We start from the raw sequence: 17,200 nt of genomic DNA, 5'->3' as shown, positions 1-17,200 counted from the left end.
ATGTACTTGTGGGCACTTTGCTAGCGGCACACCGATGTCCGATTGTACCAGGCAAATTTCCCTGCCCCAGCTGCTGGACCGTCGAAAGAAGTTCACTCCCAGCCATCCACATGCCCAGCGGTTAAATGCTAGCTTGGCTAAATTGCTAGCACTTCAACTGCTGCCTTTTCAGTTGGTAGACTCGGCCCCCTTCCGTGAGTTTGTGCAATGTGCGGTTCCTCAGTGGCAGGTTCCCAAACGCCACTTTTACTCACAAAAGGCGATTCCGGCTCTCTACCGGCATGTGGAAGGCAATGTCCATGCCTCGCTGGACAGGGCGGTCAGCGGTAAGGTGCATATTACCACTGACTCATGGTCCAGTAGGCATGGACAGGGAAGTTACCTATCTTTCACGGTGCCTTGGGTCACTCTTCTGGCAGCTGGGAAGGATGCAGGACAAGGTGCAGTAGTGTTGGAGGTTGTTCCGCCACCACGCCTCCAAAATGCTACTACTGGTTGTAACACACCTCTCTCCTCCACCCCCTCCTCTTCTTCTTCCTTCATGGCCTCTTCCTGTGCTTTGTCCTCGGAACCAGCGGTTCTCCGTAGGCGTTCAAGGGGCTACGCAAGTACGCAGGCAAAAAGATGCCATGCCGTGCTTGCACTGGTGTGCTTGGGGGACAGGAGCCACACTGAGGCAGATATTTTGTTAGCTCTGCAGGGGCAGGCTGAGAGGTGGTTGACGCCACTCCAGCTTAAGCCAAGAATGGTGGTTTGCGACAATGGCACCAACCTCCTCTCCGCCCTCCGACAGAGACAACTGACCCATGTGCCCTGTGTGGCTCACATCCTTAACCTGGTGGTGCAGCGGTTCTTGGGCAGGTACGTGGGCTTACAGGATGCCCTGAGGCAGGCCAGGAAAGTCTGTGTGCATTTCCGCCGATCATATAATGCCTGTGCTTGGCTGGCTGAGCTCCAAAAGGAGTTGAACCTGCCCAAGAACTGCCTTATATGTGACATGCCCACCAGGTGGAACTCAACATTGGCCATGCTGCAGCGGCTGCACATGCAGCAGAGGGCCATCAATGAGTACCTGTGCGACTACGGCAGCAGGACAGGGTCAGGGGAGCTCCTTTTTTTCACCATGCCAGTGGGGCATGATCAGGGATACATGCACTGTCCTGTCACCATTTGAGGAGGCCACTAGGATGGTGAGCAGTGACAGTGCATGCGTCAGTGACACCGTACCTCTTGTCCACCTGTTGGAGCATACGCTGTGTGGAATAATGAACAGGGCACTTGAGGCATAACAGAGGCAGGAAGAGGAGGACTTCCTTGTCTCTCAAGGCCCCCTTTATCCAGACAGTGTTCCTGCTGTCCCACCCATCACACAGGAAGAGGACGAGGAGGAGGAGGATTGTGTCAGCATGGAGGTGGAGCCTGGCACTCAGCATCAGCAGCAGTCTTGTAGAGATGATTTATAGTCCCAAGAAACCCGTGGACTTGTACGTGGCTGGGAGGAGGTGGCTGCGGATAATGTTGTCCTTAGTGACCCAGAGGACTCCGGACTGAATGCCTCAGCTAACCTACGCTGCATGGCCTCCCTGATCCTGCAAAGCCTGTGGAAGGATCTTTGTATTCTTCGGATCAAGGAGAGGGATCATTACTGGCTGGCAACTCTCCTGTATCCACAGTACAAGGATAAGGACCTTATCTTGCCATCGCAGAGGGAGCAGAGGATGAGACATCTCTGGGAGGCCGTTGCTGAAAGGTCTGTGCTGACCTGGTCCTCCTGGTCCTGGACAACATGTTGCTGAGGCTTTGGTCAGTCACAGAAGGAGCGGTGGTGAAGGTGGCCATCTGACTGATGCGTTCAGGCAATTTTTTAGTCCACAGCCCCAAGGTATGATCGGTTCTAGCAACCATCGCCTGTGTTTGATTTACATGGTGCATGAATACCTAGGGGCAAGGTCAGACTTGGACTCCTTTCCCACCAAAAATCCTCTGGCTTACTGGGTCTTGAGGATGGATCACTGGCCAAAGCTTGCACAGTATGTAATTGAGCTACTGGCCTGTCCTGCATCCAGCGTTCTTTCGGAACGCACATTCAGTGCTACTGGATGCTTTGTAACGGATCACAGGGTGTACCTGTCCACCGACTCAGTTGATCGACTGACCTTCATAAAGATGAATCCGTCTTGGATCACCACCAGCTACCAAGCACCTGAAGCTGATGTAACCGAATAATTTTTTTTGACATGTCACATCCCTTCAAGACTGCCTATGCTGAGTGACTGTCCTGTTAAGTTGACTTACTATCCTCTTCCTCCACAATGATGCTGCTGATAGCTTGGAAAAACATTTTTGGTTCTGGGTGCCGCCACCAGTGGCTAAGGCCCAATTTTTTAGCCCCTGTTTAACAGGGGTGTGTAATTACAATTTTTAATGCAATGCTTTGCAGCAGACCTCATTCCTGCACTCCAACTAAAGTATCTGGGAGAGATTGCAGTGTCGTAGCACCAGTGCCTAAGGCCCAATTTTTCAGCCCCTGTTTAACAGAGGCATGTAATTACAATTTTTGATGCAATGCTTTGCAGCAGAGCTCATTCCTGCTCTCCAACTAGAGTTTCTGTGAGGTGTTGCAGTGTTGTGGCACCAGTGCCTAAGGCCCTATTTTTCAGCCCCTGTTTAACAGGTGCATGTAATTACAATTCTTGATATAATATTTCACAGCAGGGCCCGTTCCTGCGCCCACCGAGAGTAACTGTGAGTACTTACAGTGTTGTGGCACCAGCACCCCCACCACCACCACAACCACCAAAGGCCCAATTTTTCTACCACTGTTCAACAATGGCATATAATTACAATTCTTGATATAATTTTTCACAGAAGGGCACTCCAGCGCCCACCAAGAATCACTTTGAGGGCTTACAGTGTTAACTTGTTGTAACACCAACACCTTAGGGCCAAATTTCTGCAGAGCATATAGGGCAGGCCCCTACTTTCAAACATCCAACTTACAAACTTCTCCTACTTGCAAACGGAAGGAGACAATAGGAAGTGAGATGAAAAAAGACGGACGGCCAAAAAAATTATACAGGGGTGATAACCTTTCCCTATGTTTTCCAAAAAGCTTAAAAATAGATTTTTTTTGGACTGGAGCTACACTTTAAAAATGTACCACTTCAAAATTACAAACAGATTCTACTTAACACAACAAACCTACACAGTCCCTGTCTTGTTTGCACCGCCTGTATACTGCTGTTCTGAGTATATAGGGCCTGGGGGCCCCATGCTTTCCTTTTTTTAATTTGGGTACGGGGTTCCCCTTAATATCCGTACAAGACCCAAAGGGACTGGTAATGGGCAGGGGGGCTACCCATGCCATTTTTCTCAATGATTTTCATCTATATTTCCGGAAACCAGACATTACATTAAAACCGCATGCAGTTTTAACCACTTGCAGACCGGACCATTGCGTCGCTTTAACTGACAATTGCGCGGTCGTGCGACGTGGCTCCCAAACAAAATTGACGTCCTTTTTTTCCCACAAATAGAGCTTTCTTTTGGTGGTATTTGATCACCCCATGCGGTTTTTATTTTTTGCGCTATAAACAAAAATAGAGCGACAATTTTGAAAAAAACGCATTATTTTTTACTTTTTGTTATAATAAATATCCCCCAAAAATATATAAAAAAACATTTTTTTCTCTCATTTTAGGCCGATACGTATTCTTCTACATATTTTTGGTAAAAAAATCGCATTAAGCGATTATTGATTGGTTTGCGCAAAAGTTATAGCGTTTACAAAATAGGGATAGTTTTATAGCATTTTTATTAATAATTTTTTATTATTATTTTTTTTACTAGCAATGGCGGCGATCAGCGATTTTTATTGTGACTGCGACATTGTGGGGGACCCATCGGACATTTTTGACACATTTTTGGGACCATTGTCATTTATACAGTAATCACTGCTATATAAATGCAGTGATTCCTGTGTAAATGACACTGGCAGTGAAGGGGTTAACCAGTGGGTGGCAGTGTAGGGGTTAAGTGTTCCTAGGGATGTGTTACTAACTGTGGGGGGGTTGGGCTTTCATTTAGTGAACACTGATCTCTGCTCCAATCACATGGAGCAGAGATCAGCGTCACTAGTTGCTAGGCAGAATGGAGAAATGCTGTTTACTCTGCATTTCCTCCATTCGGCCGCTCCGTGAGACGATCGCGGGGATGCCCGCGGCGATCGAGTCCGCGGGTCCCGTGACCGGACTCACGGGGGTCCCGACCAGCGCGGGAGCGCGCCGGCGGCGGCGCGCTCCCGATGGCAGGGCGGCATTGAATATTGGACGTACCTGTACGCCAATATGCCTGCCCGTGCCATTCTGTCGACGTACATCGTCGTGCGCTGGTCGGGGAGTGGTTAAATGACTTTTTTTACGTTAAATGTCATTTTGTGCAGGGACTGTTCTAAACACGGGAAACACATGCCACTTCACAGGCATACTATAGAAACCCCCTAGGCACAATATTTAAAGGAATATTTCACTTTTTTTCACTTTAATCGTCATTAAAATCAGTGCTCCCCGAAAAAACGGGGATTTAAAAAAATTTTTTTTGCATTGATCCATGTCCCCTGGGGCAGGAGCTGGGCCCCCAAACCCTTTTTAGGACAATATCTTGCATATTAGCCTTTAAAATTAGCACTTTTGATTTCAAACGTTCGAGTCCCATAGACTTTAATGGGGTTCTAAAGGTCGTACTAATTTTCGGTCCGTTCGAAGCTTCTGGTGTGAACCAAATTGGGGGGTGCTCGGCTCATCCCTAGTAGAGAATGAAGAAGTTGGGTTTGGATGGCAGGTGTCAATGATATATTTAGGTTCGAGAGGGGTGCCTCAGCGGGACTTTAAAGGGAAAGGACAATATGACGTGTGCAAAGTGGTTTAGTTGTCCTGACTGGACATCATATGGCATGATTAGGAAAGAACCATCGCGCCCGCGGGGACACGCAGGTGGTGCGGCTTGTCAGTCTGACATACTGCAACTTCAATCTAGGTAAAGAGTCTCTGGCAGAGACTCTTTACCACGTAATCAGCTGTGTCCAATCACAGTTGATCCCAGTGTAAACAGGAAAAGCCATGTATCGCATTTTCCTCACTCGCGTCTGTCAGACACGAATAAAGGAGAGCTGATCAGCTGCTCCTCTGACAGGGGGGTCTGTGCTGATTGATTTGTCAGACGTGAATAAAGGAGAGCTGATCAGCTGCTCCTCTGACAAGGGGATCTGTGCTGATTGATTTTCAGTGCAGCCCCCCACGGATGCCCACCCAGGACCACCAGGGTCACCACCAGAACCACCAGGGATACCCGCCACTTGTGACCACCAGGTATGTGACCCATGGCCACCAGTGATGGCAATCAGTGTCTATAATTGATACCAATCAGTACCCATCACTAATGCCTGCCAGTGCCCCCTCATCAGTGATGCCAACCAGTGCCATCTATCAGTGTAAATAAGCGTCACCCATCAGTGTCAATCAGTGCCACCTATCAGTGCCCATCTGTGCCCATCAGTGCCACCTATCAGTGCCCATAAGTATTGCCTTTCAGTGCCCATCAGTGCCACCTATGAGTGCCCATTAGTTCTGCCTATCAATGCCCACCAGTGCCGCATATTAGTGTCCATCAGTGCCACCTCATCTGTGCCACCTCATCAGTGCCCATCAATGCAGCCTCATCGGTGCCCATCAGTGATGGAGAAAACTTACTTATTTACAAAGTTTTATAACAGAAACTTAAAAAAAAATTCCCAGATTTTCCGCCTTTTTTCATTTATTTAGGAGGAAATAAAAATCCCAGATGTGATCAAATACCACAAAAAGAAAGCTATATTTGTTGAAACAAAATGATAAAAATGTTGTTTGGGTACAGCGTAGCATGGCCACTGAAAATTGGCCTGGACAGGAGGGGGGGGGGGGGGGGGGGTGAGTGCCTGGTATTGAAGTAGTTAAAGTGGTATTTACTAAAAGCAAATATTTATAATATTGCAACTTACTGATTTTTGGGTGTGATGGCTGCATTAGTGCTATTTTTTAGGCTTTAATTCCTGGCGATCTAGCCAGTAAGTCTGGTGTTTGTCAGCGGAATAAGCTTTTCTGCAGATGTAGAAGTTAGAGGGTTGGGATTGGAGCTGAGTGTATTGAGTGGTAATTGTGTTAAGGGTCCTATTCGTTCAGGGTGTCAGGTTCTTATACAGGAAAGAGATACTGCCATTTAACAGCCCCCTCTCCTACCTTGTGCATTCACAGAAGGGCATGTAATACATTGCATTCCGGGAATGGGCAATGTGAGACATTATCACTTCCCGAAATGAGAGACGCAGCTCTCATAGCCAGAACAGGAAGTCAATTCAGGATATCATCTAGGCATACCATTTCCAGATGTCCTGGGACATCTGAAAATGGTATGTACAGGGGATTTTCCTGAATTACTTTGATCTGTCCATATTATCTACATGAGACTTGATGTGAGCTCCTTTGATATGGTATCTATCTATGGTTTAATCTAAGGCCGCGTACACACGGGCGGATTGTCTGCCCAACTAAGTTCGTCAGACAATCCGACAGACAGTCCGTCCAACATTTGAATGAACGGACTTGACCACACACGATGAACAGACAGTCCGCTGAAAGCTTGCGCGATGACGGGTACAGCACGTACGACGGGACTAGAAAAACGACGTCCAATACACTGCAATGCAACCTTCGGCCGTGTAAATCTTTTCTGAGCATGCGCCATACTTAGTCCGTCCAACTTGCCTACACACGAGCGGACTGTCCACTGAAACCAAGTTTGGACGGACAAAACCAAGTTTGGACGGACAAAATTACGGAAATTCCGAAAGACTTAGTCCGCCAGACTGTCCGCTGAAAAAGTCAGCTGAAGCCCACAAACGAGCGGATTGTCCGCTGAAACACGGTTCAGCGGACTAAGTTGGGCAGACAATCCGCCCGTGTGTACGCGGCCTAAGTCTGTTGCTCTATTAGAAATCTGACACACATTGGTTCCTGACTTACACTGGATAGATTTCCTTGAGCCAAATGGATCCACTCAATCAAGGTCACTGTGACTAATTCAATCTCTGTATGTGTTTATTGGCTATTTCAATATAATTCTTAGGAGGACATTTTCTCAACTTGACTTCACAGCCATAACACTTAAACTTAATACTAAACTGGATTTTTCTAAACAGGATCCCCATTTAATGCAGTACAGTTGCTGAGCTATTTGCACTAATACCTAAGGACTTCCTTGTAATAATCTATGTACAACCAACTGGTATTCAGCTATAGTTTATGCTACTATTTAAAATCAGTGGTGCACTATTTCCTCAGGTATCAGGAAGCCCTGGACAATTAGTCCTTAATTGGTTGCCATCTGTGGAAATCTTTGACACATGTAGCATACGACCAGCCCGAAAGGGACAAGTATGGCTCTGTGTTCAGGATAAAATCCACTTACAGACCATTGTGGCTCTAATATATGGAAATATATGTGATTCATGTATTATGCGGCTATTTTATATGCTTACAGCTATGTCTTGGTTGTCTAATATTTTAGAATGACAACATTGTTTCTTTAATCTATTCTTAAACATATTTTTATGGTGCTTAGAGGGTATTTTTTCTATCTCTATATTTTTTGTTCTAATAAAGTTTATTTGGCATATGAATAACATTGTTTGATCCTCCATTCAACCACTTGCCCCTTTCCCGTTTCTTTTCCCAATCATTTTGAACTTGCAGAATAGCCACAACTACCTAATGCTGTTTACTTGGAAACTCTTTAGCTCCACCTGGCTTAAAGATATTATACACTTTCAAATGTTTTCATTGTTTTAAATTGGTATTAATGTTTATATTCCCTGTGCTTGCTATTTGTTTCCCTTCCTTACCATTGTAATGCTGGGCTCACATGAAGTGGCTACATCCAAAGGAGAGATCCAAATAGTTGCTTCACACCTAATAATTATATAGGCACCACATCCCAGATATTGTATTCAAACAAGAAAAAAGAAAAAAATGGACTTTCAACTATGTATTTGACTGGTGGATACTGGTGTATTTTTTTTTTGTTTGTTTTAATAATCGAAGCATTATTATTTTCCACCTTTACCCAGGCTTTGTATCCACCAGTCAAATACATAGTTTCCAGTTACCTTATTTTACCCTCTATGGTCATCAGATGATCCACCGGTGAGGTCTACCTTTTCAGTTGGTCTGGCTTCAATATTAGTGTTTTTCTTGTTTATCGAACTTCTTTATTCATCTTTATACAGGTAAATATCTCCTTTAGACTGGGGTGGTGTCATTGGCAGTCTTGACTTGTGGTAATATTTTGTATTCATATTAACATAGCATATGCTTTCTGATATTTCTATTGTTTGTATTGTAATATTTTGTGTATTGTTGTTTGTAGATAGTGCCTGTAAAATATCATTCTCCTAAAGACACATTAGAGCAGGGGTAGGGAACCTATGGCTCTCGAGCCAGATGTGGCTCTTTTGATGGCTGCATCTGGCTCTCACCTCTCAATCCGCGGATTGCGTGGTGTGCCGATCCATGGATTGAGCCCATAGGAAAGGCCGCAGCTTCGGCCTAGCTCCGGAGCTGCTGCCATCTAGGTACACCCGGCGGCAGCCTAGGTGAGTGGTGTGCTGACGTCATCATCACCCGCCTCAACTACTAGTGGATTTGCCTGCCTGTGTAGTGGTAAGCAAGCAGACAATCGTAGGGGAGATGTGGATATTACAGTGGGGGAGATGATGTGGATATTACAGTTATAGTTGAAATTAGTCGATTAATCGATTAAAAAAAATTAGTTTTAAACATATTGCATGGCTCTCGTGGAATTACATTTTAAAATATGTGGCGTTCATGGCTCTCTCAGCCAAAAAGGTTCCCTACCCCTGCATTAGAGGGAAGAAAGGGGGAAAATAAGGGACAATGGGATTTATATGAAGCACACTCAGGTGGGGTGAGAAATTCGATGAATATTATATACAGTATGTTATTAAATAGGTAGCAATAATGGGTGTATTACAGTAATTGATGAACAGTTTAATAAATCAATAATTTGATACAATGCACATAAAACATGATTATTCCAACATAACATAATGTACAATTCATAACATAATAAGCAATGTATCATATAGTAGAATACATAAAATAGGCACAAATATATAATAATAAACAATTATTTAAAAACAAGAATTGATCAACTCATCAGGAGCAGCCAATCTGGCAGTGCCTGTAATGGATTGTTAATATATAATTAATTAATAGTCATAAATTAACACAGGAAGAGAGGGAACACGAAAGATTGTCCTAGCACTCTTACCTGTGAGTATCTGATAAAACAGGGCAAGGAAGTGACAAAAGGTGCAAGAGTTGAATCCCCCATTCCAAAACTATAGTGGAGGGTATAAACCCCATAAAGTATGCTGTAATACATAGATTTTGTATATAATATATATAAAATGGGCAGGCAAGTATAATATGAAAGCTTATGGGGAAGGGGAATGAAGTGAAGAATAATTAGTGTGGAAAAGGAGTGTAAGTTAAGGTACCGCCATACATGAAAGGGGGACTAGGAGTGATGTGGAAAGGGAGAGAATTAAAAATAAAACAAACCCACCAAGGAACAAATGTCCATAACAACAATTAACAAGAATGAGTGACCTTGAGATTTGTCATAATTGTGATGATTATGTCTTACAGCTCATGAAAACCCCAAATCCACAATCTCAGAAAATGTAAATATTGTGAAAAGGTGCAATATTTTAGGCTCAAAGTGTCCCACTCTAATCAGCTAATTAAGCCTTAACACCTGCAAAGGGTTCCTGAGCCTTTAAATGGTCTCTCAGTCTGGTTCAGTAGGAACCACAATCATGGGAAAGACTGCTGACCTGACAGTTGTGCAGAAAACCATCACTGACACCCTCCATAAGGAGGGAAAGCCTCAAAAGGTGATTACAAAAGAAGTTGGATGTTCCCAAAGTGCTGTATCAAAGAACATTAATAGAAAGTTATGTGGAAGGGAAAAGTGTCTAAGAAAAAGGTGCACAAGCAGCAGAGATGACCGCAGCCTGGAGAGGATTGTCAGGAAAAGGCCATTCAAAAGTGTTGGGGACTGAGGCTGGAGTCAGTGCATCAAGAGCCACCACACACAGACAGGTCCTGGACATGGGCTTCAAATGTCATATTCCTCTTGTCAAGCCACTCCTGAACAACAAACAACATCAGAATCATCTTACCTGGGCTAAAGAAAAACAGACATGGTCTGTTGCTCAGTGGTGCAAAGTCCTCTTTTCTGATGAGAGCAATTTTTGCATCTCATTTTGAAACCAAGGACCCAGAGTATGGAGAAAGAATGGAGAGGCACACACTGCAAGATGCTTGAAGTCCAGTGTGAAATTTCCACAGTCTGTGTTGATTTTGGGAGCTATGTCATCTGCTGGTGTTGGTCCACTTCATTAAGTCCAGGGTCAACGCAGCTGTCTACCAGGAGATTTTGGAACACTACATGCTTCCTTCCACAGATGAGCTCTATGTGGATGCTGACTTCATTTTCCAGCAGGACTTGGCACCTGCCCACACTGCCAAAATCCCCAAAACCTGGTTCAATGACCGTGGGATTACTGTGCTTGAGTGGCCAGCAAACTCCCCTGACCTGAACCCCATAGAGAATCTATGGGGCATTGCCAAGAAAAAGATGAGAGACATGAGACCGAGCAATGCAGAAGAGCTGAAGGCTGCTATTGAAGCAATCTGGTCTTTCATAAAACCTCAGCAATGCGACAGGCTGATAGCTTCCATGCCATGCCGCATTGAGGCAGTAATTGCTGCAAAAGGGGACCAAACCAAGTACTGAGTACATATGCATGCTTATACTTTTCAGAGGTCCGTTCTATGTACAATCCTTGTTTTATTGATTGCATGTAATATTCAAATTTTCTGAGATTGTGAATTTGGGGTTTTCATGAGCTGTAAACCATAATCATCACAATTATGACAAATCACGGCTTGAACTATCTTGCTTTGCATGTAACGAGTCTATCTCATATATTAATTTCACCTTTTAAGTTGCATTAGTGAAATAAATTAACTTAAACAATATTATACAATATTCAAATTTTTCGAGTATCACTTGTAATGCCCCTAAGGTGCAGTGCCTATATTTCACCCTCTTGTGTATATTTTTTTGTTTTTGTTTGTTTCATGTCACTTGTGTCTAAATGTTTTACAGTAAACCTATTTAAAATAGGGTTTTCCTTTGGTATATTTTCTGTGTAATTCACATATATCTGGCATGGATTTTAAATCAGAATTCTTTTGACATTTCCAAATAGGAAAACATTAGGAATAATACTATTGTTCAAAAACTATAGATTTCAACCTATAGCCTTCTGTCTTCATGAAAAGTGATAGCGCTTGATACTTTTCCACATTAGAAACTAGCATTTTTTTGTATCTAATCTGGTCATGTTAAATGAGAAGAATTGGGGGTCAGAACCGGCAGCTGTAGCGCATGGTTGTGTAAGAGGAAAGCTCTGCCACAGCGGATAATATACAGCGGCACACAGCGAGCCCACAGCCACAGAAAATGCATCTTAGGCACGGGGAACCTGCCAGGGATCTACCGGTCAGTAGGGATGAGCTGAACACCCCCCCCCCTGTTCGGTTCGCACCAGAACCTGCGAACAGACCTAAACTTCGTGTGAACTTTAGAACCCTATTAAAGTCTATGGGACTCGAACGTTCACAATCTAAAGTGCTCATTTTAAAGGGTAATATGCAAGTTACTGTCCTAAAAAGTGTTTGGGGACCTGGGTCCTGCCCCAGGGGACATGGATCAATGCAAAAAAAAGTTTTAAAAACGGCCGTTTTTTCAGGAGCAGTGATTTTAATAATGATTAAAGTGAAACAATAAAAGTGTAATAGTCCTTTAAATTTCGTAGCTGGGGGGTATCTATAGTATGCCTGTGAAGGGGCGCATGTTTCTGGTGCTTAGAACTGTCCCTGCAAAAAGTGTCATTTATGCAGGAAAAAATCACTTGCGGCTAAATTGTCGGCTCCCCGTAATACAGAGAACACTCAATGAGTGTTCTCTGTATTAGCCGACAATTCATTCATTCATTGATAAAAAAAAAAAAAAAAAAAGCGCGGGGGTTCCCCTAAATTCAATTACCAGGCCCTTCAGGTCTGACATGGATATTAAAGCGGGATTCCGCTGCCGTTTTTTTTTTTTTTACCTGTGTCACTGGTGGGCGATTCCTACGGTGTCTTTGCAGTCACGATCGGCATCTTTTTAACCCCCGGCGTGACGATTTCATTGCTAAGGAAAACTTTTAAAAAAGCAGTCTGGCGGTTTCCATTTTCACTGTGGGCGTTTGAAGCCCACAGGCATTTACTTCCTGGATGCGATGACGCTGAGCTCCCAGCATCCACCGCTCCATCTCGCACATGCTCATTGAGTGTCCTCTTTGTTTTCCTCCTTCTTGCCTCATGTGCTATAGTGGTAATGGCAGATAGAGCTGCCTGCCCACTTTCAAAATGGCAATTTCGGACATGCCCTCGTCACATGACCGGCGTCCTCCTTCCGAAATCTCACGAGATTTCGGCATGACTGTGTCCCCCACTGATTCCTGGGAAATAGCTAAAAAAGTTCCCAGGGACCATTGCGAAGCCGATAAACACGCCTACTCCCGCGGGAGGAGAGCCCGGAAGTCGGCATAAACATTAAAAATAAAAGGTAAATACTGCATATTATTTTATTTCAATAGTCATATCTGCATCTATGTTCCAAAGCCATTTGAATAAGATGAACTTGCAATTTTCTGTACAAAACCGCTTTAAGGGGAACCCCGTGTCAATTTAAAAAAAAAAATTGATGTGGGGGTCCCCCTAAATATCCATACCAGACCCTTCAGGTCTGATATGGATATTAAGGGGAACCCCGCATCAAATAAAAAAAAAATTGACATGGGGGTCCCCCTAAAAATCCATACCAGACCCTTTATCCGAGCATGCAACCTGGCAGGCCGCAGGAAAAGAGGGGGGATGAGAGAGCGGCCCCCCTCCCTCCTGAACCGTACCAGGCCACATACCCTCAACATCGGGAGGATGCTTTGGGGGTCTGTGACCCCTCAAAGCACCTTGTCCCCATGTTGATGAGGACAAGGGCCTCATCCTCACAACCCTGGCCGGTGGTTGTGAGGGTCTGCGGCCGGGGGGCTTATCACAATCTGGAAGCCCCCTTTAACAAGGGGACCCCCAGATCCCGCCCCCCCCCCTGTTTGAAATGGTAAGGGGGTACTTTTACCTACCATTTCACAAAGAAAGTGTAAAAATGGTTAAATAAGACAAACCCACTTTTGAAAAATTCCTTTATTAAAAATAAAAAAAATTAAAAAAAGATTCCAGAGGTGCTAATCCACTCTTGCTATCCAGCGACGGATCTCCGGGGTCCAGCGATGGATGATCATATCCAGCGACGGGGGATCTCTCAGTCCAGTGCTGTCCATACATCCGTCTTCTGTCTCCAGTGCGGAGACACTGCGGAGATCCCAGTGCTGACGTTTCTTATATTAGGAGGGCGGGGCCACCCGTCACCTGACCCCGCCCCTCTGACGCTGGAGAGGGAAGCCAGGGGTTCCCCAGTGACGTGTGGGTGACCCCGCCCCCTCTGATGTAACGCAGGTTTCCGTTACATCAGAGGGGGCGGGGTCACCCATACGTCACTGGGGAACCCCTGGCTCCCTTCACCAGCGTCAGAGGGTGCGGGGTCAGGTGACGGGTGGCCCGCCCTCCTAATATAAGAAATGTCAGCGTTGGGATCTCCGCAGTGTCTCCGCACTGGAGACAGAAGACGGATGTATGGACAGCGCTGGACTGAGAGATCCCCCTCGCTGGATATGATCATCCATCGCTGGACCCCGGAGATTCGTCGCTGGATAGCAAGAGTGGATTAGCACCGCTGGAATCTTTTTTTTATTTTTTTTATTTTTAATAAAGGAATTTTTCAAAAGTGTGTTTGTCTTATTTAACCATTTTTACACTTTCTTTGTGAAATGGTAGGGGTACTTTTGTACCCCCTTACCATTTCAAACAGGGGGGGGCAGGATCTGGGGATCCCCTTGTTAAAGGGGGCTTCCAGATTCTGATAAGCCCCCCGCCCGCAGACCCTCACAACCACCGGCCAGGGTTGTGAGGATGAGGCCCTTGTCCTCATCAACATGGGGACAAGGTGCTTTGAGGGGTCACAGACCCCCAAAGCATCCTCCCAATGTTGAGGGTATGTGGCCTGGTACGGTTCAGGAGCGAGGGGGGCCGCTCTCTCGTCCCCCTCTCTTTTCCTGTGGCCTGCCAGGTTGCATGCTCGGATAAAGGGTCTGGTATGGATTTTTAGGGGGACCCCCACGTCAATTTTTTTTTAAATTTGATGCGGGGTTCCCCTTAATATCCATATCAGACCTGAAGGGTCTGGTATGGATATTTAGGGGGACCCCCACGTCAATTTTTTTAAAAATATTTGACACGGGGTTCCCCTTAATATCCATGTCAGACCTGAAGGGCCTGGTAATTGAATTTAGGGGAACCCCCACGCTTTTTTTTTTTATCAATGAATGAATGAATTGTTAGCTAATACAGAGAACACTCATTGAGTGTTCTCTGTATTACGGGGAGCCGACAATTTAGCCGCAAGTGATTTTAAAAGATTTTTTTTCCTGCACAAATGACACTTTGTGCAGGGACAGTTCTAAGCAGCAGAAACATGCGCCCCTTCACAGGCATACTATAGATACTGTGAGGGGGTTCGCTCGGTAGCGGGTGTGTGTGACCCCCTGGATGGGTTCACAACACAAAGTCAGGCACAGCAGACAGCGGTGTAGGTGCAAAAAACAAAAGATCCGGTTTATTTAGGCTACATGCAGTGATACATATAACAGCCAAACAAAATAAAACAAGAAAATAAATCCTGGTCAGCTTGACCTCTAACTACACACGTAGACTCCCTGTCTAACAACTGGGTGCAGCCTTGTGCTGCCCCAGTCCCTGTCTCTATTGTAGGGGTTTGCCACACAGGCGTTAACTCACCGCACAGAACAGATCTCAGACTCCCCAGTCTATACACACAAAACTGGTTCCAGGATGGAGCATCTCCCTATGCATGCTGTGGTTTTTTGTAGAGGCCTTAATGAGCCCACTTACTACAGCTGGGCTCATTAACTCTTCCCCTCTAATTGTAAAAGTCTGCATAAAGCCTGAATCTAGGACACACATATTTCCCATCCTGAATACAACCAGGTGATTTTACCTGCGTGCTGCCACAATACGAAATTTAAAGGAAAAATACACTTTTATTGTTTCACTTTAATCATTATTAAAATCACTGCTCCTGAAAAAACGGCCGTTTTTAAAACTTTTTTTTGCATTGATCCATGTCCCCTGGGGCAGGACCCAGGTCCCCAAACACTTTTTAGGACAGTAACTTGCATATTACCCTTTAAAATGAGCACTTTAGATTTCTCCCATAGACTTGTATAGGGTGTTCCAGCTTTTCAAATTTGCTGCGAACAGCCCAAATTGTTCACTGTTCGCTGAACAGGCGAACAGGCAATGTTCGAGTCGAACATGAGTTCGACTCAAACTCGAAGCTCATTCCTACCGGTCAGGATGAATAAAAGAAAGGAACTAGAAGAACCAAGGAAATTAACAGATTTCTTTCCCCCAACAGCCAGCAGAGAAATTCAAGATGGAGCGAGGAGAGAAGTGCTGCGGCCTCCTCTGCACATTCTGCCTGCAATTCACAGACATCCACGGGTGAGTCCTGTCCTTCAGCACCCCCACTGCCCCCTCCCCCTTCGAGAGCCCAGTTAAGTAAAAGAGAAGGATTAAGGAGGAAGAGGACCCCCAAGCAGCCATAGCAGATGGGGAGGTAATGGAGGAATCCTCCACATATGCACAGCAGCTGGACACGTTCTCTACTTCAGGCCAGCCTATAATAGATACCACCATGAAAGAGATGTTGCAAACCCTAAGGGGGGCCCTCCAGCAGGATATGGTGTCATTTATGCATTCCACTAAAGCATAAATGTCAGCAGTCAGTGCTAGAGTGACTTATGTTGAACGCAAAATGGAGGAATTTACCCTTGCACACAATGAGCTTGTGGATGCCCACTTTGATGTCGAGGATGAAATTAAAGCTATGCATCTTAAAATGGTGGACATTGAAGACGGGCACGCAGGAATAACATTAAGTTTAGAGGGCTCTCTGGAACAATCAAACCGGCGGAATTGACTGCCTACCTCCAAAAACTAATGACTACTGCTCTCCCAGCTCTGGGGCCTGCGGATGTCATTATTGATAGAGCACACAGGGGGGCGTGGCTTGGTGCCGGACCTGAATGGCCGCTTAGTGCCTGAGCTCCCGTCCGTGGAGGTTCCTCTCATAAGCCCAGCCGAGCCAAAAACTCCAGGGATCCCTCCCCAACCAGGTCCCACTCGCCGAGAGGATCCAGCGCACAGAACAGCCGCAGCATCCCGGAACTCTTCCGGACCCAGGTACGCGAGGCCCGGCTTCAGATCGGGCCTACTCCCACGCCGCACGTTCCTCCAGCCTCAGCCCCTCAGGCAGGAACAATGCCCAACCCCAGCCTATGGCTGCAGAAGCAAGTGCCCCTCAGCCTCTCTCCATGCAAGACCTGAGATCTGTTGCAGAAGACATTAAAGCCACACTTGCTTCTGCTATCACTGATCTCAGGAGAGATGTCCAGGCGATGGCTGTGCGGATGGATGATCTGGAGGAAACAACAACCCTCCACGCCAATGCCATTCAGCATTTACAGACATCATCCCACTCCCAAACTACACAGATCAGGGATATCCAAAGGCAAATGGAAGATTTAGACAACCGTGGCTGCCGCCACAATATTCGGCTAAGAGGAATCCCTGAATCCGTTGAAAAAGCGCAAATCGTAAAAGCCACTATCACCATATTTAACGATCTTCTGGGTAGACCATCTGAAACACCCATTGACTTTGAACGCTTGCATAGAGCTCTAAGACCCAGAGGCAGAGACACAGATCCGCCTAGAGACATCATATGCTGTCTGATCAACTTTAAACTGAAGGAGGAAATCCTTCACAGGGCCAGA

Source organism: Lithobates pipiens, unplaced genomic scaffold (assembly GCF_037356315.1).
Source record: "Lithobates pipiens isolate NorthernLeopardFrog02 unplaced genomic scaffold, aLitPip1_a1.2 Scaffold_8, whole genome shotgun sequence".
Classification (NCBI taxonomy): Eukaryota; Metazoa; Chordata; class Amphibia; order Anura; family Ranidae; genus Lithobates; species Lithobates pipiens.
This window is presented reverse-complemented; position numbering follows the sequence as displayed.